This window comes from Xyrauchen texanus, chromosome 4 (genome assembly GCF_025860055.1).
Source record: "Xyrauchen texanus isolate HMW12.3.18 chromosome 4, RBS_HiC_50CHRs, whole genome shotgun sequence".
Classification (NCBI taxonomy): domain Eukaryota; kingdom Metazoa; phylum Chordata; class Actinopteri; order Cypriniformes; family Catostomidae; genus Xyrauchen; species Xyrauchen texanus.
The window spans coordinates 51,128,285-51,153,417 of NC_068279.1; the positions used below are offsets into that span (position 1 = coordinate 51,128,285).

A 25,133-nucleotide genomic window follows, 5' to 3' on the forward strand; every position below is an offset into this window, starting at 1 on the left:
TAATTTAAGTCAGTTTTACTATAACGTCATAATTTTAGCCAATATATAGGTGATGTCAGCAATCACTTGATAAAGTAGATGAAAATACTGTAATGCCATATACATAACATTATGAGAACACTATAGATCAGGGGTGACCAACCCTGCTCCTGGAGAGCTACCTTCCTGCAGAATTTAGCTCCAACACACCTGCCTGTCATTTTCAAGTAATCCTAAAGACCTTGATAAGCTGGTTCAGGTGTGTTTGATAAGGGTTGGATCTAAACTCTGCAGGAAGGTAGCTCTCCAGGAGCAGGGTTGGTCACCCCTGCTATAAATTGTTGTAAATTATTTGCTTTACTTGCCCGTGTTTCAGCGCACAGATAGAAGAGCTCATCCACAACGGGAGTTACAATCTCTGGCAATAGCACGTAAATACATTTGCATAATTTGTGCAGATACAAGATGTAATGTTAAGTTTATGTTGTGTATCTAGGATATCTGATTAATCTCATAGGATGTGTCATAGAATGGGCTTCAGTTTACTGGAGATAATTTACTCTTCAGTTTCACCTCATGCAGCTATTCTATTTCTGATGTTTCTTTTTCGATAACATTGATGCAGCATAAGCATGTTATTATTTCTAGTCACATGTTCATGTTTTCAAAGACATGTTTTCATGTCATTTTTATTTGGCAACATTAATTTTCATATCAATCTTAAAATATTTTCATTATCTCCATGACGGTACTAGAGTACTCGTTTTTTGAGACCTATCAATGATCGAAATAAGAAATTGACAAAAATGCCCATCCCTAAAACGATTACAGTCACATGAAAAGTGAAAACCTTAATTAATAGCAATTTCACATCTAATAACATTAGTACAAGTAAACAGACCTGTTAATAATGTCTTATAAAACTCATTTTGATGCTGTAAACTATTTATTTACTATCACCTTTACTATGACTTGAATCAATACATTAGTCCAGGGCAAGACAGACAAATAAAAGGGAGAGAGGACAGCCTTGCTGGGTTACCAAGAGAAAAATATTCTGAAATGTATCCATTAGTTTGCACTGCCAGAAACGGTTGTTTATAAAATAACTTAATCCATCCAATACATTTTTTTTCAATTAACATTTTTGATTGATTCATTGACATATAACAAAGAAAAAACACAACATATAAACATTGAATCAACATTTACCCCCCAATATTGCCCCTCCCCCACCCCAATCACCAGCCCCACCCTGACCCCCAACGAACACCCCTGTGGTCACAAATAAGAATACACATTAGAAAAAAAAGTACATATAATGATCACATATAATTAAACTAAACTACTCTCTTCAAAGCCCCTCCCTGAGAGTCCCCCAAATACACTTGGCCCATTTAATATCAAACGCATTCTGAACCCCCCCCCCAGCCTTCTGCTTGAGGGCAGCCACCTTCCCCATATTCACACCACTCTGGAAATGAGGGCGCTCCATCCGATTTCCATCCTTTAAAAAAAATTGCCTGCCAATCATAATGCTGGACAGAACCCAATTTTTGGTGTGTTTATCCTCCAAATTTATGACTAACCCATTGCCCAAAATACTAGTCTGGGGTAAAATGAAATTTGCGTGCTCAAAATGTCTCACATTAACTCGATGAAATGAATCTTGAACCAAAATTCTTGGATCTTGACACACCCCATAAAAACATTGGTTGTGTCTCCATCTTCTGATTGGCATTGCCAGCTGGTGGGTGTGTACTATAAGACCAAGCCTATACAATCTAGAGGAGGTCCAATCAAATCTATGCAAGATCTTGAATTGCATAAGGTGCACCCTTGCATCTCTAGATACAGACTTGATGTTTTTTAGAATCCTAGCCCACAACTCCTCCTCCAATACCAAGTTTAAATGTTTATCCCAAAATCTCTTGATAGAAGTTAAAGCTCCAACCCCCATACTCTGAATTAGCAGGGAGTAATACACTGATGCCTCATGACCTTTTCCAAAAGCAGTAATCACCTCTCCCAGAGTATCTGCTGATTTATGGGGGTACACCCAAAAACAATACAGAGCAGGTGGCGCAGCTGTAAATATCTATAGAACTGAGATCTGAGAATCCCAAAATGTTGAAACAAAAATTTCACTCAACTATCATATATAGTGTAGTAGCCCCCCTCACAATCCACTTATTAATACATCATTTAGGGTTTAGCCACATACTTGAGGCAACATTTAAATAAATGTCCTCATTAAACACTTTTTTCCATACCAAGCACAAATGCAAGATAACGGGGTGTAACTTAACAATTAGTTTGATAGAAAGGCTTTACAATGGCAAAATAGGGGCAAGAACATCCTGTTCAATACAAAACCAGGGAAGGGCATTCACAGGTGGAAGTGACCAATGTCTGAGAACGAATGCATAATAATAAAACTAAATCTTGGGTAGGCCTAGCCCACCTTTGTCAATCGACCTATGTAACTTATTAAAATGAAATCTAGGATGCTTACCATTCCAAATTAAGGACATTGCTATGCTATCAAATTGCTTGAAATAAGAGAGGGGGACATCTACAGGGAGAGATTGTAACAGGTAGATCAATTTGGGAATACAATTCATTTTAATAACATTAACCTTCCCAATCATAGATTGAATAGCCAAAACTCCACCTTCCGTGACAATAGTATTATATCTGTATTTCAATTGGGTCAATTCTCTGAGGCCATCAGATGACTTTCGGCGCTTCAGCTCTGCCTTGGCACTTTTAATATTCCCTTCCAACACCACGAGTTCTCATGCTTTGGATTTTTTGAAGAATGAGGCATATTGTATGATCCGGCCCCTAAGAACCGCTTTAAGTGCCTCCAAAGCCATGCCCACAGAGAATACGCAGGACCAGTTGGTTTCCATATAAACATTGATTTTAAACATTTGTTTGAATTCAGGATTTTGCAAAAGGGATACATTAAAGCAGCAACTATATGATTTATTTTTCTCCAAATGTGGCAACACCTCTTAACTCACCAGGGCGTGATCTGAGACTAAGATGTTTCCAATTGCGCAATACACAACAGATGAAATGAGGGACTTGGATATATATAAATCTATTCTAGAATATATCATATGGAATGATGAAAAGAATGTATAGTCTCCATCAGAGGTGATCAAAAGTATCCCCAAGATTTTTACACATCCTGTGAAGCATCACTTTTGCTCTAGGGGGCTTAAACACTTTTGCTTCAACTATGATCAAGGACTGAATCCATCAAAAGATTAAAGTCTCCTCCCAATATTATATCATGAGGGGTGCCAGCGGCTTGCAACATCCCTTCAAGATCTATAAAAAAGCCCTGTGATCATCAAAATTAGGGTTGAAGAATTTGGCCAAAATCAACCTTTACCCCTAAATTTCTGCTAAAACAATGACTCTTATTAATTTATAATTAATCTGTTTGAGACATTTGAATTGTAGATGTTTACTTATTGATATAATGACTCCCCTACTCTTACTTGAGCCAGCACTAAAGAAAACATTTCCACCCCATATCTTCACAAATTTTTCAGCTACCTGAGGGGAAAAATGCATTTCTTTTTTTTTGTGATCAAATTTTTATTAGGTTACAGAATGTTAATATACAAAGATCAAAAGTAAAAATAAAATAACCATAATTCTGAACACCCCCTTTAAATTACCCTCCCATTTCCCCAAGACGACCGTATCCCCATCCCCATCTCCCAGAAGTACATACAAAGCATAAATAATATAGCCTTACATGAGTGTAAATCAAAATCTAAATACAATAAATATATAAAAGTAGAAATATGAGACATATATCTTACAACCGCTCCTTAATTTCTGAAATTGCATCTAGCCATGCTGAGATAGTCCTCTGAGAGGCACCATGTAACCTTGCCACTGAGAGCTCCATGTTCACAATGTCCAAGAAAGAATGCATCCAGTGAGTCCACGCTAGAGAGTGTGGAGGTTTCCAACGTAAAGCAAGCATTTTCTTAGCAGCAGTAAGTCCACAGAAAAAAAACTTTTTCTGCATTAAAGAGAGAGTGTAAGAGGAATCATCACTTAGAAGCAAAAGTCTCGGACAGCATGGTACCTCAAACTTCAAAATGTCCTTCAACGTCGTGGAGACATGTCTCCAAAATTCGTTGACTTCAGGACAGTCCCAAAACATGTGCATGTATGTGCCTATACACCCACTTGAGCAAAAGTTACATGCAGGAGAAGTGGAAAGCTTCATTAAATGATGCTTCCTGGGAGTGAGATACATCCTATGAATCATCTTGAAATGGATCAATTGATGATTAGGGTTTTTAGAGACATGTTTGAGGTTAGCCCATATTAAGTCCCAACATATGTCATTACTTTCATCTGAGCCAATCCCATAAATATCTCTGCTCCAAACATCTACAACTGGTAACTTTTTGTAAGAAGCCTCCAGAAACAACATGTACAGTGATGAAACTATACCCCTTGTATTTCCACATGAAGTAAGGAACGTATGCAAAGTCAGACAGGGAATACTAGAGCCCCAAGGAACCCCATATGCACGCATGGCAGATCTCAGGCGCAGATAAAAGAAAAATGAAGTGCCTGGTAAATTATATTCAGCACGTAAATCATTAAACATTCGTAAACCATTGTCCCCCCAAACATCAGCCAAAACATGAATCCCTCTATCACTCCAGTCTGAGAAAACAAAAGGCTTATTATCTGAAAGAAGTCCATGATTACGGAATAATGGAGAATAAGAATGCCATTTATAGTCATCATTGGAATACTTTGAAGCCGCCCGCCAGGTAGAAAGGAGATATGTTATTATTGGGCCAAAACGCTGTTTTATGCTCTTCAACGGAGTATTACAATAAATTAAATCCTGTAATCTATAAGGTAAAACCATATTTAATTAAATTGGTTGCCAAGAAACAGCAGAGCCAGGCTTTAACCATACCTTGAGAGGTCGTAATGTAAAAGCCCAATGATAAAGCCTAAAGTCTGGAAGCGCAAGTCCACCAGCATCCTTGCAACGATTTAATGTTGAGTACTTTATACGAGGGGACTTGCCGTTCCATATGAACTTGGAAACCAATTTTTGCAATTTAGACCAGAAATCTAAAGCTGGATACTATCGGTACAAAAGATGGTAAAACCGACTTAGAGGATGAAGTATTTAAGTGCATTAATGAGGATTTGTTCCAATTAATCTTATACCCAGAGAATTGGCTAAAAGAGTCAAATACTGACAAAATATGATGAATAGACACAGCAGTATTACTAACATATAAGAGAATGTCATCTGCATATAACGAGATTCTATGAGAAGTGTTACTAAATGTGATAGGACTAACCAAAGAATGTTGACAAATTTTCTGTGCAAGAGGCTCAAGAGAGAGTGCAAACAAGAGTGGTGAGAGAGGGCATCCCTGACGAGTCCCACGTAATATCGAAAATTTTGAAGAGGTGTAGCCCCCTGTCATGACCACAGCAGAGGGATTGGCATATAATACCTTTACCATATTAATATAATCTCTGCCTAAACCAAGATGTTCCAATACTGACCAAAGGTAATGCCATTCAAGCCGGTCAAAGGCTTTCTCAGCATCTAAAGACAGAGTTGCACACGGTATGTCCATTCCACTAGTCATGTGTATGATGTGCAATAACCAGCGAACATTATCGGCCTCAAGACAAGATTTAATGAAACCAGTCTGATCGTTATGCACCAATTTAGTCATGAATGCATCTAAACGGGAGGCTAAAACTTTGGCGAACAGTTTCACATCACTGTTTAACAGAGATAGTGGTCTTTAATTGCCGCACTATGTCGAGTCTTTATTAGGCTTAGGTAGAAGAGTAATAATGGCCATATTAGCTCTATTATTAAAAACACCCACCCAAATAGAATAATGAATCATATTCAACAGAGGCTGTCCCAGCTCATCCCAGAAAGAAAGGTATAGTTCAGGTGGGATTCCATCCCATCCCGGAGACCTACCCCTCTTCATACGTACAAGAGCATCCCTTAACTCGTCTAATGAAATAGGAACATTTAAAGATGTACCCTCTGCTTCGGAGAGACATGTAAGAGTTAAATCTTGAAAAAATTTGTCGCATAAAGTTTTCCTGAAAACTAAATCCGGCCTATATAAATTCTGATAAAAATCTTTAAACTCTCTATTTATGGCTTTAGGTTCACTTATCAAGCTATTAGGAGATTGAATTGCCAAAATATTTGAATTCTTTTCACCATTCCTTAATCTAAGTGCTAAAAGGTGACTTGGTTTAGAACCATTGAAGTAATAAGTTCTTCTAACTTTGTGCATTAAAAACTCAGATCTATGTCGTAATAATGAATTAAGTTCTGTACGCATCACCTTTATTTCTGTGACAAATTTGCTGACAATTCTCCAGCCTGTTTAATTTTGTCTCGAGAGTGCTTATTTCCTTCAATCTAGACTTACTTAAAATTGTGATGCAAAAGAAATGGAAGACCGTATGCAACCCTTAATAGCATCCCAGAGAAAGCGGGGATGGTCCACCGAACCAGCATTTATCTCTATAAACCAACTCAATTCTTTTTTGAGAATTGCACAGAAATCTTTATTTTGTAACAGTGTGGTATTAAAACGCCAACGTGACACTCTAGAAGGTGCAGACACAAGAGAGATTTTAGCTGAGACCACACTATGATCAGATAAAGGACAAGACTTTATATCAACACTGTGTAATTCTGAGTATGCAGCATGAGATATAAGTATATAATCCAACCTAGAATAACTTTTATGTCTGGCACAGTAGAAGGTGTACTGTCTCTTTGTAGGATGAAAAATCCGATATACATCAATTAGACTAAGATCAGACATAAACATACGTAATTCAGTAGATAATAAAGATTGCGTTGGATAATTTTGCATTCAAGAACGATCAAAAGAAACATCAACTACCGCATTCATATCTGCACCAATGATAAGAAAACAATCTTGTATGCGCAATAAAGTTGTAGTGAGAGTAGGAAGAAAATTTGGATCAAAATGAGAAGGGGCATAAATTGAAATAAATGCAAAATTCTTACCCGCAATAACTGTTTTAATGTATGACACTCTGCCTTCCACACAACTATATCTTTCTAAAATGTTAAACGAAAGCTTCTGTTTTAACATGACCAAAGTACCCCTTGATTTACTATCTATTGAGGATGAGGCTGCTACATAATAAAACTTGTTAGAAAACCTATGAACATCTGATTTTCTTAAATGTGATTCTTGGATAAATGCCAAATCAACCTGTTGCCTATGTAAGTAATCCAGACAGGCTGTACGTTTAATGGGACCATTCAGCCCATTTGTATTCCAGCTAACTATATGCAGCATTTCTGTAGCCATGAATTAGCTTTAAAATAGCATAAAAAGATCAGGAAAACAATGAACTGGGAATAAAACAATAAACAGAATGCACCAAAAAAATATACACTCTACAATGGGAGATATACCCACCCACCCTGGTCGCCACAACCCAAGAGAACACCCAATTACCCACACACACAAAAACCCTCTAACAAGGCATCCGCTAACAAAGGAAAATAATAAAAAAAAATAAATATAACAAAAGAAAAAACAAAGCAATCGGGTGAACCATTCACCACCTTATGGAAAACGTGACCCCGAGAAGGGCGGCAGACACAATGTTACCGCTCCCCACTCATTAATATGTTGCTAACCAAACTTGGCAATGAACAAGATGAACAGAGAAGCTTACATACACTCAAATGTAAATTATGACATTTCGTTTGTGCTATACAATTAATATACAAGAATGAACTAATGAAGAAAGGGAGAAAAACCTCTAGGACATATAATTATATAATTAATGTCAGTTTATCCTTCCTCATTCTCCTGTGTAACCAAACCATTGAGAAAATCTTCAACCTCCAAAGGAGACTTGAAAATGTGCTGAGTCGAACCTCGCGTTAACTTCAGCTGTGCAGGGTACATCAAAAAGTTCTGAAAGCCCATTTTCTGCGATTTATTAGTAGCCTCCAAAAAGGAACACCGCCTGTTAATAGTGAAAGCGCTATAGTCCGCAGCAAATCGGATATCTTTCCCATCCACCTTGATTGGAGATTTTCTGGAAGTTCGGAGAATTAAATTACGATCCGTATAGCGTAGCATCTTCATCATGACCGTGCGAGGCCTACCAGAGTTGTTGGGTGAGCCGATGCGATGCACTCTCATTATCTCCGGTTTAGCATCGGCCAACGAAGGGAACCATACAGGTAAAGCTCCAGAGATGTATGCCGTGAGGTTAATGGCTTCCACACCTTCCGGGAGATTCATGACACGAACATTATCCCTACGGCTCCGGTCTTCCAAATCAGCGATCTTTTCCTCAAAGCTCGTCAATCTGGCGGCAGATTTGTCGTGATTTTTCTCCACTTTGCCGACCCGGCTGTTCAGACTGGAATATCGATCACGCAGTTCTCTCACCCCATTAGAGCAGCTAGAAAGCTCCGACTGAATCGTATCTAGTCTATCTTGCAAAGTTTTAAACTGTGCTTCAATAAACTGCTGCTGTTTCTCCATAGCAGAAGCAATCATGGCGGCGAGAGAGTCCTCTATCTTATCCGCCTCGTGCGTTTGATCACGCTGCGGTTGCTTGCTGGACGATTTTCCTTGGCGAGAAGACATGCTGTCGATGCCCAATATTCAAACAAAAACAAAATGTCGAGCAACTAGCGAAAAAGCTTAAGTATATAAATGAAAAATGAGTAGGGCTGGCGGAGTCACAACACTATGCTGCCATCATGCTCACAGGTCACATGACCCTCCGGAAAAATGCATTTCTTGAAGAAACACAATATATTTCTTACGTTTAAGAATATAAATAACCTTCCTTCTTTTTATGGGGTGACCCAACCCATTCACATTCCACGTGGAGAGAGACAATCCACTCACACTAACATTTGACATTGACGTATTAGAAAAAATAGATTGAAGGTCAAAAATAAAATTATAAAGACCACCTTCCAACATTAGTGCAACAATCAAACCCCGAACTTCCCTTCGAAACAAACAGAAAAAAGAAAAACGTGCTCATTAACCCTGTGCACGACAGTGCCAACTGTGTCCTTCCCTCTAAACACAAACAGTCCACGTATGCCTACGAGAGCCCCCGCGACAATTTGCCATCAGATTGCTCAAGTCCGGTGCTTCTATACAAATTTGTGAGACAGAATTATACAACAGAAAATAATCTATAAAACAAACTCCAGCCAATAGGCAGGATAAACACAAAGATGTGTAGATTAATTCACATAACTGTTCCGAAGGTGTGTTCCTCGACAAAACAAACTCCAGCCCCTAGGCGGAACCAGCACAAAAAGAAACAAAATGTTCAGTGAGTCAGGCTCACGCTGCTGTTACATGAGTGCAAAAAAATGCCCTAATCACTCAAATGTTTTGCAAAACATTTTCCACAGAGCAAACTCAATAAGAGGTATTAGAACAAAGAATGTGCAGATTCATCCACAAACTGTCCCAAAGTAGTGTTACTCACAAAACATACTATAGCCGCTAGGCAGAACCAGCACAAAAAGAAACAAAGCCGGCACCCAGTTTCCTCGAACGAACAACTGAATGTTCAGTGAGTCAGGTCCACTTGGCTGCATCGACAGTACCAAACAATAACTTAGTCATTGACTTTATGAAAGACATTGCTTGATGTGGGCATGTAAATATTTTGTGGCCATCCTTAGTGTCTATTCTCAATTTCGCCGAGAACATCAGTGCAAAAGTAGGCCTTCTTTTGACCCTAGCCTCAAGTAACATAAGATCTTTATCAGATTAATCTCACAAATTTGGCCAGAATTAATCAGGGTCGGTTTCCCTCAGCAGATCTCCAAGCTGGGATTTCCAACTTATGGCCTGTTATGTCGAACAGACTCGGGAAAAGCTTGTCTAGGAATATCACCATAACTCTTTGTTCTCAGGAATACTCCAAGTTGTCCAACGTTTCCCCAATCGCATTCCAAGTCTAGGTCGCTAGCGGGTTAGCAGCTAAATTCCCTCTCTGATGACTCCAGATAACCGATCGTTTCTCAACATCCATTCTCTTGTAACCAACTCGTCTCGAATTTAGTCTCCATGGTAGTGATGGATCAACGTATTACGGCAAGATCCTTCAAGTCAGCAATGACCTTCACCAGCATTGCCGACATGCTCAACATTTGACACCGAATCTCTCCTTCCACACCGTTCAAACCGAGACCCTGGTCAGCGGCCCTGTCTGGGGGTATCAGCTTGAGCACATAAGTGCCTTTTAATGTCTCCAGAGCCTGAGGATTTTGACTTCTTTGACATATTGTCTTCATAGAGCTGTTATGGATTAGGGTGTATAAATCTCACCAGTTTATGACATAAAAAGTATTAAAAACTAGCAAAGTGCTCAAAGCTCACCATTCACACATCCAACCCTCACATGGCTCACTCACTCTTAGCCATTTTGAATGGAAGTCAAAGGGGTTTGGTTGCTAGGGTGCTCTAAATGGTTGCTAGGGTGTGGTTAAGTAGTTTCTATTATGATAACTGAAGTCTGATTGCTCACCCAAATAAAACAAGCCAACTGTCATTTCGCTAGGACATTCTGACCCAAATATATCACTCTCAGCCATTTTAAATGGAAGACAATGGGGTTTGGTTGCTAGGGTGCTTTAAATGGTTGCTAGGGCATGGCTAATTAGTGTTCATGATGATACCTGAAGTGTGATTGCTTACCCAAGTAAAGCAAGCCAAATGTCATTTCTCTAGGACATTCTGATCCAAAGATATTACACTGAGCCATTTTGAATAGAAGTCAATGGGACTGGTTGCTAGGGTGCTCTAAATGGTTGCTAGGGGATGGCTAGCTAGTGACCAGATAGATTCTTATTGGCTGATTACTAACCTGACTCAAAAGTTCCAATCCCCAAGTTTCTACGACATTCTATTCTGAAGATTTCCTTCTGAGCCATTTTGAATGGAAGTCTATGGGGGTGGTTGCTAGGGTGACGTTAATGGTTGTTCAGGAATGGTTACGCCATTTCCAAGATGATACTTAAAGACTGATTGGTAGTCTGAGTGAAATGAGAATGCCCCTATGTCTCTACGACATTCTGATTGAGAGATATGATCCCACAAAATTAATTGTCTTGTCATAGTAGGAAGTAGGGCTGAAACGATTAGTCGACGTTATTGACAATAAAAAAAAATTGTCGACAAAGATTTTCATTGTTGCATAGTCGTTTGATCTCATTTAACGTAGTGTGAGATCACATTAAACTCTAATGACGATGCGCGAGCAGCACTGCAGTTCGTGCCTGACAGAGGAGAGGAAGAATTATACAGCTCACAGTTCATATGCACTGTAAACTTTCAAAAAAGTTTCAGGTGATGTACATCACAAAGTACAAGGGAATTATACAAAAATACCAAATAAGTAAATACAGAAGTACTCTCATTGTGTAATAAGTGGAGTTGGAGCTCTTTAAAGGAAACACCCTGCATCTTAACTGCAGTTTTAATGAGTTATAGCTTTATTAAATTTCAAAAAATACGGAAGCCGTTCATGTAATTAACTACAAACTCTGACTCTGGCATTTCTCAGTGCGGTCAGCGCCTCTTCTATGAGTTGCGCGAATGTCCTGATCTAAGGTGGAGAGATTGAAAATGCACCCGGCTGATACACACACAATCGCGTGGACAATCTTTCCTCAAGTGCGCACTTGCTGCAGCTAGATTATAATGCGATGGCTCATGACTTATTGAATAATAATATATGTGTCACTGTGCATTTCTTATCGTGAAGAAAATGAGCAATTTTTGGTGAGTTAAGGATGGATTGAAGTGAACAGAAAGGTGAGAGAGGGTAGTATTTGCCCCATTATACACTGCAACAAAATACGTTAATGATTTGTTTTTGCTTGTTTTCCAATAAAAATATCTCAAACTAATTTAAAACAATGTACCTTTTCTTTAGCAGCTATACTGCAGAAGAAAAAATTGTTATCCGATAATGTTGAATATAATATTAAAAATGCAAATATTTTAAAATATCTAAAAATCCTTTAAAAAAAAAATTTATTCACCGGAGAAACAGCATATTAGATATTTATACTTGCTTTTATAGAATAGATCTTGAATATACCTATATTTTGTCTTTACTGCACTCGCAGAAGTATAACCAAGTGAAAAAAAATACACGTATATACAAAATACACTTATATTTAAGATACATCCTCTTAAAGCAAGACTAAATACCTTATATATTGCTTCTCAAGTAATCGTATCTTGTTTTAAGGATTTTTAGACTATTTTAAATGGAAAACAATACAAAACCACTTGATAATAATAGGTTTATTACAATAAAAAGTATCCCCCCCCCCTTTTAATTCAGTGAATGTCATTTAGAGGTATTTTTAAAAGATTATTTTTTTTCCTCTTTATTGTTAGTAAGCACGTTTAATACAACCTTTTAAGCCGGGACACAAGCTGAATAATCGGTTAATAGCTAATGATTAATCGTTGCAACAATCGTCGAATAAACTTTAGATTAATCGATTATCAAAATAATCATTAGTTGCAGCCCCAGTAGGAAGAAACATTATTTTCATGGGACACAAACACTGCATGCAAAATTTCAAATCAATCGGCCCAGCAGTTTCATATTTAGATCCATTTTAAAGTTTTTTACTTTTATAGTGCCAATCAAGAGGTGGAGATGCACAATTGTTTTTGTGTGTCATTACAATTTGTCCATACATGTGTACCAAATTTGGAAACAATATCTGATTCTGTTATAAAGTTAGAACTGTGGCAAGGCGGAGAGCGGGCTGGGTCGTGATTATACACACCCGGCCCACATCAGAATGAGGAGATCCACAATATGGCATGAATAACGTGTTTCTTTGCGCAACACAGTGGTATATGCAATGATTTACATGCATGTAAAACGTGTTACAGCTTCCCGGTGGTCGAATTTTTCATAGACGTTTTAGTAATATGGACACGCCCACTATGAACGTTTTGGCGTACCGTTTGATGATAAATCAGAACTTCAAATTCCTTTGATAAATGTTTATATTCGGAATCTTTACACACTGGTTTGGTTCGGATCGGGCAAACAGCCTAGGACGAGTTCAGTTTTTTTTTAATGTTTTCAAGGCAGTGAAGGCTGCATCTATGCTGCCTTCAAAAATCGGCCAGATTGTGACACAAACAATGTGACATTTAATCATGTCTGGCAACTTGACAAATATATTTTCAATATATGACCATTAGTGATTATCTATAATAATTTTGAAAATCACAAATTTATTTGCAAACGAATATTATAAAAGTCAGAAAACATTGTCAGTGTACCACGTTTCTTAAAATAAGTTTAGATGCATTCATTCGCCTATGAAAGCCTAAGACTAAAAATGATCCTGTGGCTCTCTCTGGTGGACAAAAACTTGTATTACAGCTTTCATTGGTCAGATAAATGGCTGATTATTTCAAATTTGCTGGTAGCCCCCCGTTAATCATAAATCCATGAAATTTTGTATGATTCTTCAGAATGTGCTGTTTCCATATTTACACAGTTTTGTGAAGTTTGGCATTTGTGCACACAAGATACAGGAATATTAGTCATAATGGGCCACACTTGTCAAATATATCGGATTTTATCTACTAGATGATTTACTGGATCAAAACTATGGCGTTTAATGTTGGACAAAACAGCGCAAGCGCAAAAACACAGCGCGCAAGTGAATTTCAACAGTGTGAGCACCATGACACAGCTCGCACGTAAAATTTAAACCTGCAGAACTTGCAAATCACAAACTCGACCACAAAAAATATGATTGTGCACACAAATTAACAAGTCCCACACACGCGCAAGTTTTTTCTGCACGCGCGCGCGAGTTATTTTATGCACACAAGTCGGTTTTGACAATCAGGGGCGGGGCCCAATCCTTTCTGTTAACAAATGCTATTGGCTGCTGACCAAATACTGTATTGATTGGCTGCATCTCTTCGAATCTCTCGTGATTGGCTGTTGTTGGACGAGAACTGACAGAAAGTAGGAAGGATTATGCAGGTAGTAAAGAGGTTATGGTTTCTTTCTAAATTCCTCCTTAATTTCTTGTAGCTGTAAGATGTTTTTCAAATTTGTTGAAATTCACTTGCGCGCTGTGTTTTTGCGCTTGTGCTGTTTTGTCCAACATTAAACGCCATACCAAACTCACAACTTTTGGCCTGCATGGTCTAGCGCTGACCTTGGCCAAGTTTGGTGCAGAAACATTTGATAAAATTAAATAAAACTGACAGGTAAAAAGCATTTTGATTTTAATGTGCTTGGATGCAGAGTAATTAGCAAAAATAAATGTTTTTGTTATAGCGCCACCTTGTGGCCGATTCTCACAAATCGGCCATTCAGATTTGATGTTATAAGCTGCTGAAATTTTATTGGTTGCTGGCGGCCATGTTTTTTTATTTGCAATACATGCATACAAATTGTCAAATCAATCGGAAAAGCGGTAATGTTGTTACATCAACTTTTCCAATTTTGTCATTGTTAAAGCACCACCAAGTTTCCGAGCCCCATTTCTCAGAATGAGCCCTTAATGAAAAAGCAAATAAATAAATAAATAATAAAGTGATAAAATAATAAATATATAGTATATAAAGTAACCACCTTTCCATTTACCATCAGGCAAGAATCCGTCTAAACATGCAGGTGGAAAATTACTTACACAAATGAAGACAGAAAAACAATTATAAATGTAAAAATAATAATTATAATGATGATAATAATCACTGAAATATAAATCATGGTTTGAGGTCAATGTGTTTTTGTATTATTTTATATTTTTTTTATATAGTTTGTATTATTTTACAGGCTGCAGAGTTGCATTCACAATAAACTGCCCCGGTTAAATAAAGTGAACTGAACTCAAAGCACATCCTGAGCTGAGATCATTTGCAGCACTCATAAAAAAAACCAAATCAGAAGGCAGAAACAAAGAGTGAGATCCTTAGATGCGCGTGTTCCACAAGACTTTCAGTACGTTATATATGCGCATAGACAGCTTTCTGTTATCTGTAATTAATAATATAATAACGAATGTTTCTTCAAGCGCGTGTTTTTGTGTCTACGGCTACATTACTTATTATATTAATTTGATAATAATTAATAGTCTAATTAATATCGTCTTGACATCATCAAAGGCATCAGCTATTGGCGATCACTATGACAATCGTCGATCCCCAAGATCATCGTCTGTTTTGCATTAACGCTTTTGCCGGTGTCGCTGCGGCTCCCTTGTAAAATTCATATTTTAAAGGCTTATTATTACGGTTTAGTATTTTGTATTAAATATATACGTGTTTAGTATTAAATTTACCATTTTCTGATGCCCCCAACATATAAGCAATTTAATTAATATCATAAACATGCGATAAATAGTGGAGTAATGGCTTAAATTAACGACTACTAGTGGACTAGGAACATCTTTGGTCGGGGGCAGCCCTACTTTTTATCAGTAGTTTTTCCATCGGACGGACGGACGGATGGATTCATTCTTTCTTGAGATGCCTAATTTCTAAATTGTCTTTACATCAATATTTAGAACATGTGCTAAAACCTGGCACTGTCTCTATAAGGACAGGGATTTTAACGTTGAATAAAGTCAACGATAATATCACAAAGTTCCTTGCAAACCTAGGGGAAAATGGCAGGGAAAGAGATGGATAGTGAGAGTAATAGCATGGTTTGCAGTGAGGAAGATGAGAGGAGGGTAAGTATTGGAAAGCAAGGGAAAAATCGGAAAAGAAGGCATCTAGCATAGGAGAATCGGAACGTGAAGGAAGTCAAGATGGGGAATTAAGAAGGAAGGAAGGACTGAATATAGTTGTTATATTTGAAGGAGGAGGAGGAATTAAGAAAATAGACCCAATCAAATTAACAAAAATCATCAGAGGGCAGATAGAGAAGTGAAATACACAAGGATTCTAGGAGATGGAAATTTGCTAATTGGATGTAATAATGAAGATACAATTGAGAAGGGTAGAAAGATGACAAATCTTGGAAAAGTTAAGATCCAAAAGGTCATAAAAGTTGGGGAAAAGAGGTTTTATGGTTGCAAAGGGGTGATATATGGGGTTCCCATAAATGTTAATAGTAGAGAAATAATCAGATACCTGAGAGTGAGAAATGACACAGTAAAAAGAATTACAAAAGGATTAGAGAAAAAGGAGACTTTTTTTTTTTTTTTTTACAAAGGATTGTAAAATTGTATTGATTGAATTTGAGGAAAAAGAGATACCCAAGGAGGTATATTTTGGATTTTTAAGGTATAATGTAAAAGAGTATGTAGTGAACCAATGATATGTTATAACTGCCAAGAGTTGACATATAGCCAATGTGGCTATGGGAATGTGCAAATGGAAGAGAAGGTGTGCCAGATGTGGATGGGAACGTGATTATGGGAAGTGTGGTGAGGGAACGAAACCAAAGTGCTGTAATTGTGGAGGATATCACAGTGTAGCTTAATGGGGATGTAAGGAACTTAAAACAGGTGGAGGTGCAGCAGATTAGGGTAAAAGAAATGCTGAAGCAGTTAGGTTGGCTGGTCAGGAAAATCAGAATAAGGAGGGAGGAGGTAATAAAGAGCATGGGGAAACAAATGAACAAAAAGATAAGAGGAACACATGGATAAGAAGAAACTGGTCACTTTCATTGCAGGAGTAATAAATGCAACTTATGAAATTAAATCAAAAACAGAAAGGATTCAGGTGATTGTGAAAGTGGTGGAACACCATTTGGACATGATAGGATTGAAGTGGGAGGAAGTGAATGAAGAACTTAGGATGCAAGCAAGTCAGGAGATATTATGTGTAGGGTGATAGTACTAATAATGCTAATCTTGCAGTGGAATGCGAGAAGTTTGATAGCTAATGGGCAAGATTTTAAAACATTTGTAGCTAGTAGGGGAGGAAACCCAGAGATAGTTTGCATTCAAGAAACTTGGTTAAAACCTCAATTGGATTTTGTTTTATATGATTATGTGGCGGTAAGACATGACAGAAGAGAGGAAGGAGGAGGATGTTCTACATTTATAAAGAAAGGAATGCCGTACCAAGTATTAAGTGTAGGAAATGAGCAAGAATATGTGGTAGTAAAGGTGTGGGTTGAAAAGAAAGAGTTGGTGATTGAAAATTATTATAATCCTTGTAAAAGACTAGAGCAAAGGAAATTTGATGAGATAGAGGGGCAAAATTGTAGCAACATGGTGTGGCGTGGGGATTTTAATTGTCATAATACTTTGTGGGGGAGTGATACAATAGACAATAATGGTCAAATAGTAGAAGAAATGTTAGATGAGAAGAATTTAGTGTGCTTAATGGTGAATGCACAAGAATAGATATTAATACAGGGAAAGAATCGGTAATGGATCTTAGCATCAAACAACATTGCAGCAATATGTGATTAGTCAGTGTATCAAGAAGGAACAATAGGCAGTGATCATTATCCACTGTGGTGTAAAATAAATATAAAGGTAGCATGGAGGACAGAGAACATAAGTGAGAAATGGAATCTTGGGAAAGCAGATTGGGGAAAATTTCAGGGGGAAAGTTATAGATACAAATTAAGGTTGAAATGAACATTGAAACATTAGACAACAAAATAAAGCAAGGCATAATATTGGCAGCAGCAGAGTCCATTCCCAAGTGTAAAGGAAGAATTAAAAAGAAATTAGTACTATGGTGGGATGACAAATGTAATGAAGTTGTAAAAAATAGGAATAAAGCATTTAGGAGAGTTAAAAGAACGCATAATTTTCAACACATGATTCAGAATAAGCAAAGCTTAGGCAGAAGTAAGGAGGACAATAAAACAAACAAAAAGGACATTTTGGAAAACATATTGTGATTCAATTGGAAACACAACTCAGATTGAAGAAATATGGGGTATGATTAAAAAGATGGGGGGGTTGATAGGAGAGAATGGAGCTATCCAGTTATGATTGAAGAAAATGAAACTGCAGTAACAAATAAGGAAAAGGTAGAGATGATGGCAAAAGCCTTTGTTAAGATAAACATATCAGAAGGAGGAAGAGGTAGAGAAAGAACAAAAATAGAGAATGCAGATGCATCATGTAAAAAAAATAATGGTGATGGGGAACAAGATGTCCCTTTTAGCATGGGAGAACTGCAAAGAGCATTGAACAGGACAGGAAAACTGCACCGGGAAAAGACGAAATATGCTACAGCGTGTTAAAATATTTAAGTCCAGAAAGTCAGGAGAAACTATTGATGTTATATAATAGAGTGTGGGAGGAGCGGAAAATGCCACAAAGATGGAAAGAAGCAGTAATTAATCCAATAAGGAAGCCTGGGAAAGATGCAAGTAGTCCTGGGAACTATAGGCCAATAGCATTAACATCACATATACAGGTGCTGGTCATATAAATAGAATATCATCAAAAAGTTGATTTATTTCAGTAATTCCATTCAAAAAGTTAAACTTGGATAATGTATACATTCATTCCACACAGACTGATATATTTCAAGTGTTTAATTGATGATTATAACTGATAACTAATGAAAACCCCAAAATCAGTATCTCAGAAAATTTGAATATTGTGAAAAGGTTCAATATTGAAGACAACGGGTGCCACACTCTAATCAGCTAATTAACTCAAAACACCTGCAAAGGCCTTTCAATGGTCTCTCAGTCTAGTTCTGTAGGCTACACAATCATGGGGAAGACTGCTGACTTGACAGCTGTCCAAAAGACGACCATTGACACCTTGCACAAGGAGGGCAAGACACAAAAGGTCATTGCTAAAGAGGCTGACTGTTCACAGAGCTCTGTGTCCAAGCACATTAATAGAGAGGCGAAGGGAAGGAAAAGATGTGGTATAAAAAAGTGTACAAGCAATAGGGATAACCGCACCCTGGAGAGGATTGTGAAACAAAACCCATTCAAAAATGTGGGGGAGATTCACAAAGAGTGGATTGAAGCTGGAGTCAGTGCTTCAAGAACCACCACGCACTGACGTATGCAAGACATGGGTTTCAGCTGTCGCATTCCTCAAGCCACTCTTGAAAAAGACACAGCATCAGAACACAAAAAGGACTGGACTGCTGCTGAGTGGTCCAAAGTTATGTTCTCTGATGAAAGTAAATTTTGCATTTCCTTTGGAAATCAAGGTCCCAGAGTCTGTAGCAAGAGAGGAGAGGCACAGAATCCACATTGCTTGAAGTCCAGTGTAAAGTTTCCACAGTCAGTGATGGTTTGGGGTGCCATGTCATCTTGTTGGTCCACTGTGTTTTCTGAGGTCCAAGGTCAACACAGCCGTCTACCAGGAAGTTTTAGAGCACTTCATGCTTCCTGCTGCTGACCAACTTTATGGAGATGCAGATTTCATTTTCCAACAGGACTTGGCACCTGCACACTATGCCAAAGCTACCAGTACCTGGTTTAAGGACCATGGTATCCCTGTTCTTAATTGGCCAGCAAACTCCCCTGACCTTAACCCTATAGAAAATCTATGGGGTATTGTGAAGAGGAAGATGCAATACGCCAGACCCAACAATGCAGAAGAGCTGAAGGCCACTATCAGAGCAACCTGGGCTATCATAACACTCGGGCAGTGCCACAGACTGATCGACTCCATGCCACGCTGCATTGCTGCAGTAATTCAGGCAAAAGGAGCCCCAACTAAGTATTGAGTGCTGTACATGCTCATACTTTTCATGTTCATACTTTTCAGTTGGCCAACATTTCTAAAAATCTTTTTTTGTATTGGTCTTAAGTAATATTCTAATTTTCCGAGATACTGAATTTGGGATTTTCATTAGTTGTCAGTTTTAATCATCCCAATTAAATGAAATAAACATTTGAAATATATCAGTCTGTGTGTAATGAATGAATATAATATCCAAGTTTCACTTTTTGAATGGAATTACTGAAATAAATCAACTTTTTGATGATATTCTAATTATATGACCAGCACCTGTATGTAAAATAATAGAACGCATGATAAATGAAAGACTAATGTATTTCTTAGAAATATAATGGCTGGATGTCAAAGTGGATTTAGAAAAGGAAGAAAGACAATGGATCCTGTGATACATTTGGAAGAGAAAATAAGGAAATAAATAAAGAAAAACTAATAGCAGTGTTCTTTGATGTGGAGAAGGAATACGATATGTTATGGAAAGAGGTAAGTTCTAATTCTAATTAAATTGCACTTGATGGGAGTTGGAGGGAAAATGTTCAACTGGATCATGGATTTCTTAAATGGAAGGAATATACAGGTGAAGATAGGGTCAGATATATCAAGGCAATATAATGTAGAAAACAGAAGGGAGTGTAATTAGTCCAACTTTATTCTCCATAATGATTAATTATATTTACTTAAACTTTCCAGTGGATATGGGGAGGTCATTATTTGCAGATGATGGAGCAATATGGAAGAGAGTTAGATATGTTGAACACACAATCAAGAAGATGCAAGAAGGAATTAGGCAAGTTGAAAAGTGGGGATTTAAGTTCTCAGTGGAGAAAACAAAAGTAAAGGTCTTTACAAATAAAAAGGGCAAGGAAATGCAAGTTAAAAATGTATGAAAATATTTTAGAAAAAGTAGTGTTTTCGATTTTTGGGAATATATTTTGACACAAAACTAACAAGGAGAGAACATATAAAGTACACAGTCAATAAATGTAAAAAGTACTAAATGTGATGAGGTGTCTTACAGGGTTAGAATGGGGAGCAAGTATTACAACTCTGAAATATATATATCTAATAAGGTCTAAGATAGAGTGCACTGTATATGGATCAGCAGCAAAATTTGTGTTAGTCGAATTGGACATTGTGCAATCGTTTGCTTTAAGAATATGCTTAGGGGCAATCAGAACTTCCCCAGTATGTGCACTTCAGGTTGAAGCACATGAAATGCCATTGTGGTAACGACGAAGGCAATTGCCAACCAACTATTGGATAAATAAAAAGTGGACAAGGAGATAACCATCCAATGAAAAAGGTATTACAGAAATGTTGAGAGAAGAGAAGGAAAAAATTTTGGATGGACAGGTGATTTAATAGCAAAGCAAATGGAAGTGTACGATAAAGAATTTGCTGAGACTGTGGTGTGGCCTGATAAACCAATTTGGTTACTGGAAAACCCTAAGGTTGATCTAGAGCTTTTACAAATTAAAGGAAGTAGAAGTATAGATATAACCAATGAATATTATAAATACAAGCATTATAAGTTCAAAGACAGCATTGAAATATTTACAGATAGGTCAAAGGATCTACAAACGGATGCAACAGGATCTGCGGCATTTGTCAATAGATATGAAATGGGAGTCAACAAAAGAACATCTGATAGCTTAAATGTATATACACTTGAAACATATGCTATATTAATGGCATTAATATAGCATATTGAACAGACCAGGGATAACAACATTTTAATGTGTAGTGAAGGGCTCTGTATCAGCCCTTATGAGTATGAAGTATGGAATAACTCAAAATCGGAAGAATTATTGTACTAAATTTTGGTTTACGAACTCAAGAATATGCAGACTAGGGAGAAGTATTACATTCATTTAGGTTCCAGCACATGTGGGAATAAAGGGAAATGAGATAGATGATAGATTGGCAAAAGTGGCAACAAAAAAGGGACATGTTGATTTCAAAATCAAAATCAGAAGGGAAGAATCTAGTATGGAAAAAGATAATGGAAAAATGGCAACATCAGTGGGATCATGAAAAGAAGTGGAGACATCTGTACAGGGTTCAAAATAAAGTAGATATGGTAAGAGAGAGGGGAAATAAAAGGAAAGAACAAATTATAATAAGTAGACAAAGGATAGGCCATTGCAAGCTAAATAAAACTCTCCATATCATAGGAAAACATCTTACAGGTTTATGTGATGAATGTCAGGAGGAGGAGACAGATAAAACATAATCTTTATGTCATGCAGGAGATATTCACAAGAAAGGGAAGAGATGAAGGAACAGCTACGGAGAATGGTATAGGAGAGTATAATTTTAAAAGTGTAATAGAATGTGCAAATAATGAAGAAGGAAGGAAATATTTGATTAATTTCCTAAGGAGGACTGGGCTGGAAGGATGAATCTAATTAATAAGGACTAAGTTAAAGAAAGAAAACAGGTGGCAGTAATTCAACAATTTGGATGCCAACTGCCATAAAACACCAAGGAAGAAGAAGAGATCAAGCAGGCTCAATGTAAACAATGTTGGAGCGTTTCTCTACAAATGAACATGAATGTTTTCTGCACACACCGTGATAGTGTGTTAAAGTACAACATGCCAACAAGCATTGTTGATCTCTTTGTTTCATCCCAATCTACAATTACGTCAGCGATCGCCAGGAAAGAACAAAGGTACTGTACATTCAGCTGACATCTCACCATCCTCACCTTAGAAACGGTGTGTTAAGTACTGTCTTGACGCAGTTATTATTGAACTTAATTTCTAATAAAAAATAAGTCCAAAGATCCGAAATATCCCACATACCACAATGTGAAGTTTTAATGATCTCAAATATGAATACAAAATGACAAATCATACTGTATATCATAAGTATCTTCAGACAGAAGTTAATACTAACAGTATTTAATTAACAGTAATGAAAAAATTCCCAAATAGCCTAAATGTATTTAAATACACTGAACTAAGAATATTTTAAGAGGAAAATGCCAATACATTTCTTAAGTGTATTCGTTTAAATAATATTTAAACAATAGGCTACATGCACATAGTATTTGGAGTCCTCCATGCGTGTTTGCAATATTAACGATAAATCGATTAATTGATAGTTATTTTCCACGACGATCGATTATGAAAAGTCTGAAAATTGGCAAACCAAACTTTTACTCTTTTATAGGGAAATGAGAAAGCTGATAGATTGGCAACATGCAGTGAAAGAATGCTGAACTTGGTGCTGAACTGGTTAGTGGCTCATTACAGACATTTAAGTCACGTACAGTGAGGAAAATAAGTATTTGAACACCCTGCTATTTTGCAAGTTCTCCCACTTGGAAATCATCGAGGGGTCTGAAATTGTCATCGTAGGTGCATGTCCACTGTGAGAGACATAATCTAAAAAGAAAACTCCAAAAATCACAATGTATGATTTTTTAACTATTTATTTGTATGATACAGCTGCAAATAAGTATTTGAACACCTGTCTATCAGCTAGAATTCTGACCCTCAAAGACCTGTTAGTCTGCCTTTAAAATGTCCACCTCCACTCCATTTATTATCCTAAATTAGATGCACCTGTTTGAGGTTGTTAGCTGCATAAAGACACCTGTCCACCCCATACAATCAGTAAGAATCCAACTACTAACATGGCCAAGACCAAAGAGCTGTCCAAAGACACTAGAGACAAAATTGTACACCTCCACAAGGCTGGAAAGGGCTACGGGAAATTGCCAAGCAGCTTGGTGAAAAAAGGTCCACTGTTGGAGCAATCATTAGAAAATGGAAGAAGCTAAACATGACTGTCATTCTCCCTCGGACTGGGGCTCCATGCAAGATCTCACCTCGTGGGGTCTCAATGATCCTAAGAAAGGTGAGAAATCAGCCCAGAACTACACGGGAGGAGCTGGTCAATGACCTGAAAAGAGCTGGGACCACCGTTTCCAAGGTTACTGTTGGTAATACACTAAGACGTCATGGTTTGAAATCATGCATGGCACGGAAGGTTCCCCTGCTTAAACCAGCACATGTCAAGGCCCGTCTTAAGTTTGCCAATGACCATTTGGATGATCCAGAGGAGTCATGGGAGAAAGTCATGTAGTCAGATGAGACCAAAATATAACATTTTGGTCATAATTCCACTAACCGTGTTTGGAGGAAGAAGAATGATGAGTACCATCCCAAGAACACCATCCCTACTGTGAAGCATGGGGGTGGTAGCATCATGCTTTGGGGGTGTTTTTCTGCACATGGGACAGGGCTGACTGCATTGTATTAAGGAGAGGATGACCGGGGCCATGTATTGCGAGATTTTGGGGAACAACCTCCTTCCCTCAGTTAGAGCATTGAAGATGGGTCGAGGCTGGGTCTTCCAACATGACAATGACCGAAGCACACAGCCAGGATAACCAAGGAGTGGCTCTGTAAGAAGCATATCAAGGTTCTGGCGTGGCCTAGCCAGTCTCCAGACCTAAACCCAATAGAGAATCTTTGGAGGGAGCTCAAACTCCGTGTTTCTCAGCGACAGCCCAGAAACCTGACTGATCTAGAGAAGATCTGTGTGGAGGAGTGGGCCAAAATCCCTCCTGCAGTGTGTGCAAACCTGGTGAAAAACTACAGGAAACGTTTGACCTCTGTAATTGCAAACAAAGGCTACTGTACCAAATATTAACACTGATTTTCTCAGGTGTTCAAATACTTATTTGCAGCTGTATCATACAAATAAATAGTTAAAAAATCATACATTGTGATTTCTGGATTTTTTTTTTTAGATTATGTTTCTCACAGTGGACATGCACCTACGATGACAATTTCAGACCCCTCCATGATTTCTAAGTGGGAGAACTTGCAAAATAGCAGGGTGTTCAAATACTTATTTTCCTCACTGTATGTGAGGGATATACTGTGACTGTTATGTTCTGCGCATATAGTAAAAGATCTCTAAAATCAAATGAAGATTGCGGTTAGTCAGAAAATCTATATTATTGCACGGCCTGGTTTTAAGAGAGGTGAGAGAGCATGGAAATTATCCTGGGAGGAAAAAAAATCACATGCTATTTAGAGTCTTCTGTTATGCAACAATTGATCAATTATTTAACTAAATAACATTAGTATAAAAATTCTGAAAAACTGTACTAATTGTTCTTATTAGAGGTCGACCGATTAATCGGCTGGCCGATTTTTTTTGAATTTTTAACATAATCGGCATCGGCCAATATCCAAGTATATCAAGCCGATTATTAGGCAGGCGCATCTGTGGGCAGCCTAGTGTTGTTGTGGAACACGTGTTCGACGCATGCTGCCCCTAGAGTCATTTTCCAGCAGAGTGAGAAGACCTCATCCAGTGCCTAAGGAAGGAGCTAAGTTCCTTGGAGAAAACGG

At 37.7% G+C, this 25,133-nt stretch overlaps 1 protein-coding gene across 5 annotated transcripts in view; it reads right to left on the reverse strand.

Moving 5' to 3' along the window:
* The window catches only part of fktn (fukutin), an 85,564-nt gene that overhangs the window by 58,939 nt on the left and 1,492 nt on the right, over nt 1-25,133 (reverse strand). The gene's annotated exons all lie outside the window — the stretch shown is intronic.